The sequence below is a fragment of the Platichthys flesus genome, chromosome 10 (assembly GCF_949316205.1).
Source record: "Platichthys flesus chromosome 10, fPlaFle2.1, whole genome shotgun sequence".
NCBI classification, from domain to species: Eukaryota; Metazoa; Chordata; class Actinopteri; order Pleuronectiformes; family Pleuronectidae; genus Platichthys; species Platichthys flesus.
This window is the reverse complement of record NC_084954.1, coordinates 19273999-19280092: the sequence shown is the minus strand read 5'-3', so window position 1 is coordinate 19280092 and position 6094 is coordinate 19273999.

The window sequence follows — 6094 nt, the reverse complement described above, 5'->3', positions numbered from 1 at the left end:
AAGTAGAACTTATCCGCGGGTGATGCAAATCATATTCTACTATTCCACGATATTTTGAAAGTTCAGGATAACTAATATCATCTGGCAAAGTGGCTGCTGATGAAAATTAACCTTACAGCTAACTCGTATGCATTTTAATTGTTTATACAAGTTCCCTTGCGCATCAAGCATCAGGTAAGGTGACTCAACTTCAATTTCAATTTCTTAAAAGTAGAACTTATTCGCGGGTGATGCAAATCATATTCTACTATTCCACGATATTTAAGAAGTTCAGGATAACTAATATCATCTGGGAAAGTGGCTGCTGATGAAAATTAACCTTACAGCTAACTCGTATTCATTTTAATTGTTTAGACAAGTTCCCTTGCGCATCAAGCATCAGGTAAGGTCACTCAACTTCAATTTCAATTTCTTAAAAGTAGAACTTATCCGCGGGTGATGCAAATCATATTCTACTATTCCACGATATTTTAGAAGTTCAGGATAACTAATATCATCTGGGAAAGTGGCTGCTGATGAAAATTAACCTTACAGCTAACTCGTATTCATTTTAATTGTTTAGACAAGTTCCCTTGCGCATCAAGCATCAGGTAAGGTCACTCAACTTCAATTTCAATTTCTTAAAAGTAGAACTTATCCGCGGGTGATGCAAATCATATTCTACTATTCCACGATATTTTAGAAGTTCAGGATAACTAATATCATCTGGCAAAGTGGCTGCTGATTAAAATTAACCTTACAGCTAACTCGTATTCATTTTAATTGTTTATACAAATTCCCTTGCGCATCAAGCATCAGGTAAGGTGACTCAACTTCAATTTCAATTTCTTAAAAGTAGAACTTATCCGCGGGTGATGCAAATCATATTCTACTATTCCACGATATTTAAGAAGTTCAGGATAACTAATATCATCTGGGAAAGTGGCTGCTGATGAAAATTAACCTTACAGCTAACTCGTATTCATTTTAATTGTTTAGACAAGTTCCCTTGCGCATCAAGCATCAGGTAAGGTCACTCAACTTCAATTTCAATTTCTTAAAAGTAGAACTTATCCGCGGGTGATGCAAATCATATTCTACTACTTCACGATATTTTAGAAGTTCAGGATAACTAATATCATCTGGCAAAGTGGCTGCTGATGAAAATTAACCTTACAGCTAACTCGTATTCATTTTAATTGTTTATACAAGTTCCCTTGCGCATCAGGTAAGGTCACTCAACTTCAATTTCAATTTCCTAAAAGTAGAACTTATCCGCGGGTGATGCAAATCATATTCTACTATTCCACGATATTTTAGAAGTTCAGGATAACTAATATCATCTGACAAAGTGGCTGCTGATGAAAATTAACCTTACAGCTAACTCGTATTCATTTTAATTGTTTAGACAAGTTCCCTTGCGCATCAAGCATCAGGTAAGGTCACTCAACTTCAATTTCAATTTCCTAAAAGTAGAACTTATCCGCGGGTGATGCAAATCATATTCTACTATTCCACGATATTTTAGAAGTTCAGGATAACTAATATCATCTGGGAAAGTGGCTGCTGATGAAAATTAACCTTACAGCTAACTCGTATTCATTTTAATTGTTTAGACAAGTTCCCTTGCGCATCAAGCATCAGGTAAGGTCACTCAACTTCAATTTCAATTTCTTAAAAGTAGAACTTATCCGCGGGTGATGCAAATCATATTCTACTATTCCACGATATTTTAGAAGTTCAGGATAACTAATATCAACTGGCAAAGTGGCTGCTGATTAAAATTAACCTTACAGCTAACTCGTATTCATTTTAATTGTTTATACAAATTCCCTTGCGCATCAAGCATCAGGTAAGGTGACTCAACTTCAATTTCAATTTCTTAAAAGTAGAACTTATCCGCGGGTGATGCAAATCATATTCTACTATTCCACGATATTTAAGAAGTTCAGGATAAATAATATCATCTGGGAAAGTGGCTGCTGATGAAAATTAACCTTACAGCTAACTCGTATTCATTTTAATTGTTTAGACAAGTTCCCTTGCGCATCAAGCATCAGGTAAGGTCACTCAACTTCAATTTCAATTTCTTAAAAGTAGAACTTATCCGCGGGTGATGCAAATCATATTCTACTATTTCACGATATTTTAGAAGTTCAGGATAACTAATATCATCTGGCAAAGTGGCTGCTGATGAAAATTAACCTTACAGCTAACTCGTATTCATTTTAATTGTTTATACAAGTTCCCTTGCGCATCAGGTAAGGTCACTCAACTTCAATTTCAATTTCCTAAAAGTAGAACTTATCCGCGGGTGATGCAAATCATATTCTAGTATTCCACGATATTTTGGAAGTTCAGGATAACTAATATCATCTGGCAAAGTGGCTGCTGATGAAAATTAACCTTACAGCTAACTCGTATTCATTTTAATTGTTTAGACAAGTTCCCTTGCGCATCAAGCATCAGGTAAGGTCACTCAACTTCAATTTCAATTTCTTAAAAGTAGAACTTATCCGCGGATGATGCAAATCATATTCTACTATTCCACGATATTTTAGAAGTTCAGGATAACTAATATCATCTGGCAAAGTGGCTGCTGATGAAAATTAACCTTACAGCTAACTCGTATGCATTTTAATTGTTTATACAAGTTCCCTTGCGCATCAAGCATCAGGTAAGGTCACTCAACTTCAATTTCAATTTCTTAAAAGTAGAACTTATCCGTGGGTGATGCAAATAATATTCTACTATTCCACGATATTTTAGAAGTTCAGGATAACTAATATCATCTGGCAAAGTGGCTGCTGATGAAAATTAACCTTACAGCTAACTCGTATTCATTTTAATTGTTTAGACAAGTTCCCTTGCGCATCAAGCATCAGGTAAGGTCATATTTTAGAAGTTCAGGATAACTAATATCATCTGGGAAAGTGGCTGCTGATGAAAATTAACCTTACAGCTAACTCGTATTCATTTTAATTGTTAAGACAAGTTCCCTTGCGCATCAAGCATCAGGTAAGGTCACTCAACTTCAATTTCAATTTCTTAAAAGTAGAACTTATCCGCGGGTGATGCAAATCATATTCTACTATTCCACGATATTTTAGAAGTTCAGGATAACTAATATCATCTGGCAAAGTGGCTGCTGATGAAAATTAACCTTACAGCTAACTCGTATTCATTTTAATTGTTTATACAAGTTCCCTTGCGCATCAAGCATCAGGTAAGGTGACTCAACTTCAATTTCAATTTCTTAAAAGTAAAACTTATCCGCGGGTGATGCAAATCATATTCTACTATTCCACGATATTTAAGAAGTTCAGGATAACTAATATCATCTGGGAAAGTGGCTGCTGATGAAAATTAACCTTACAGCTAACTCGTATTCATTTTAATTGTTTAGACAAGTTCCCTTGCGCATCAAGCATCAGGTAAGGTCACTCAACTTCAATTTCAATTTCTTAAAAGTAGAACTTATCCGCGGGTGATGCAAATCATATTCTACTATTCCACGATATTTTAGAAGTTCAGGATAACTAATATCATCTGGCAAAGTGGCTGCTGATGAAAATTAACCTTACAGCTAACTCGTATTCATTTTAATTGTTTATACAAGTTCCCTTGCGCATCAAGCATCAGGTAAGGTCACTCAACTTCAATTTCAATTTCCTAAAAGTAGAACTTATCCGCGGGTGATGCAAATCATATTCTACTATTCCACGATATTTTAGAAGTTCAGGATAACTAATATCATCTGGGAAAGTGGCTGCTGATGAAAATTAACCTTACAGCTAACTCGTATTCATTTTAATTGTTTAGAAAAGTTCCCTTGCGCATCAAGCATCAGGTAAGGTCACTCAACTTCAATTTCAATTTCTTAAAAGTAGAACTTATCCGCGGGTGATGCAAATCATATTCTACTATTCCACGATATTTTAGAAGTTCAGGATAACTAATATCATCTGGCAAAGTGGCTGCTGATGAAAATTAACCTTACAGCTAACTGGCATTCATTTTAATTGTTTAGACAAGTTCCCTTGCGCATCAAGCATCAGGTAAGGTCACTCAACTTCAATTTCAATTTCTTAAAAGTAGAACTTATCCGCGGGTGATGCAAATCATATTCTACTATTCCACGATATTTTAGAAGTTCAGGATAACTAATATCATCTGGCAAAGTAGCTGCTGATGAAAATTAACCTTACAGCTAACTCGTATTCATTTTAATTGTTTAGACAAGTTCCCTTGCGCATCAAGCATCAGGTAAGGTCACTCAACTTCAATTTCAATTTCTTAAAAGTAGAACTTATCCGCGGGTGATGCAAATCATATTCTACTATTCCACGATATTTTAGAAGTTCAGGATAACTAATATCATCTGGCAAAGTGGCTGCTGATGAAAATTAACCTTACAGCTAACTCGTATGCATTTTAATTGTTTATACAAGTTCCCTTGCGCATCAAGCATCAGGTAAGGTCACTCAACTTCAATTTCAATTTCTTAAAAGTAGAACTTATCCGCGGGTGATGCAAATCATATTCTACTATTCCACGATATTTTAGAAGTTCAGGATAACTAATATCATCTGGCAAAGTGGCTGCTGATGAAAATTAACCTTACAGCTAACTCGTATTCATTTTAATTGTTTATACAAGTTCCCTTGCGCATCAAGCATCAGGTAAGGTCACTCAACTTCAATTTCAATTTCTTAAAAGTAGAACTTATCCGCGGGTGATGCAAATGATATTCTACTATTCCACGATATTTAAGAAGTTCAGGATAACTAATATCATCTGGGAAAGTGGCTGCTGATGAAAATTAACCTTACAGCTAACTCGTATTCATTTTAATTGTTTAGACAAGTTCCCTTGCGCATCAAGCATCAGGTAAGGTCACTCAACTTCAATTTCAATTTCTTAAAAGTAGAACTTATCCGCGGGTGATGCAAATCATATTCTACTATTCCACGATATTTTAGAAGTTCAGGATAACTAATATCATCTGGCAAAGTGGCTGCTGATGAAAATTAACCTTACAGCTAACTCGTATTCATTTTAATTGTTTATACAAGTTCCCTTGCGCATCAAGCATCAGGTAAGGTCACTCAACTTCAATTTCAATTTCCTAAAAGTAGAACTTATCCGCGGGTGATGCAAATCATATTCTACTATTCCACGATATTTTAGAAGTTCAGGATAACTAATATCATCTGGGAAAGTGGCTGCTGATGAAAATTAACCTTACAGCTAACTCGTATTCATTTTAATTGTTTAGAAAAGTTCCCTTGCGCATCAAGCATCAGGTAAGGTCACTCAACTTCAATTTCAATTTCTTAAAAGTAGAACTTATCCGCGGGTGATGCAAATCATATTCTACTATTCCACGATATTTTAGAAGTTCAGGATAACTAATATCATCTGGCAAAGTGGCTGCTGATGAAAATTAACCTTACAGCTAACTCGTATGCATTTTAATTGTTTATACAAGTTCCCTTGCGCATCAAGCATCAGGTAAGGTCACTCAACTTCAATTTCAATTTCTTAAAAGTAGAACTTATCCGCGGGTGATGCAAATCATATTCTACTATTCCACGATATTTTAGAAGTTCAGGATAACTAATATCATCTGGCAAAGTGGCTACTGATGAAAATTAACCTTACAGCTAACTCGTATTCATTTTAATTGTTTATACAAGTTCCCTTGCGCATCAAGCATCAGGTAAGGTCACTCAACTTCAATTTCAATTTCTTAAAAGTAGAACTTATCCGCGGGTGATGCAAATCATATTCTACTATTCCACGATATTTTAGAAGTTCAGGATAACTAATATCATCTGGCAAAGTGGCTGCTGATGAAAATCAACCTTACAGCTAACTCGTATGCATTTTAATTGTTTATACAAGTTCCCTTGCGCATCAAGCATCAGGTAAGGTCACTCAACTTCAATTTCAATTTCTTAAAAGTAGAAATCATCCGCAGGTGATGCAAATCATATTCTAGTATTCCACGATATTTTGGACGTTCAGGATAACTAATATCATCTGGCAAAGTGGCTGCTGATATAAATTAACCTTACAGCTAACTCGTATTAATTTTAATTGTTTATACAAG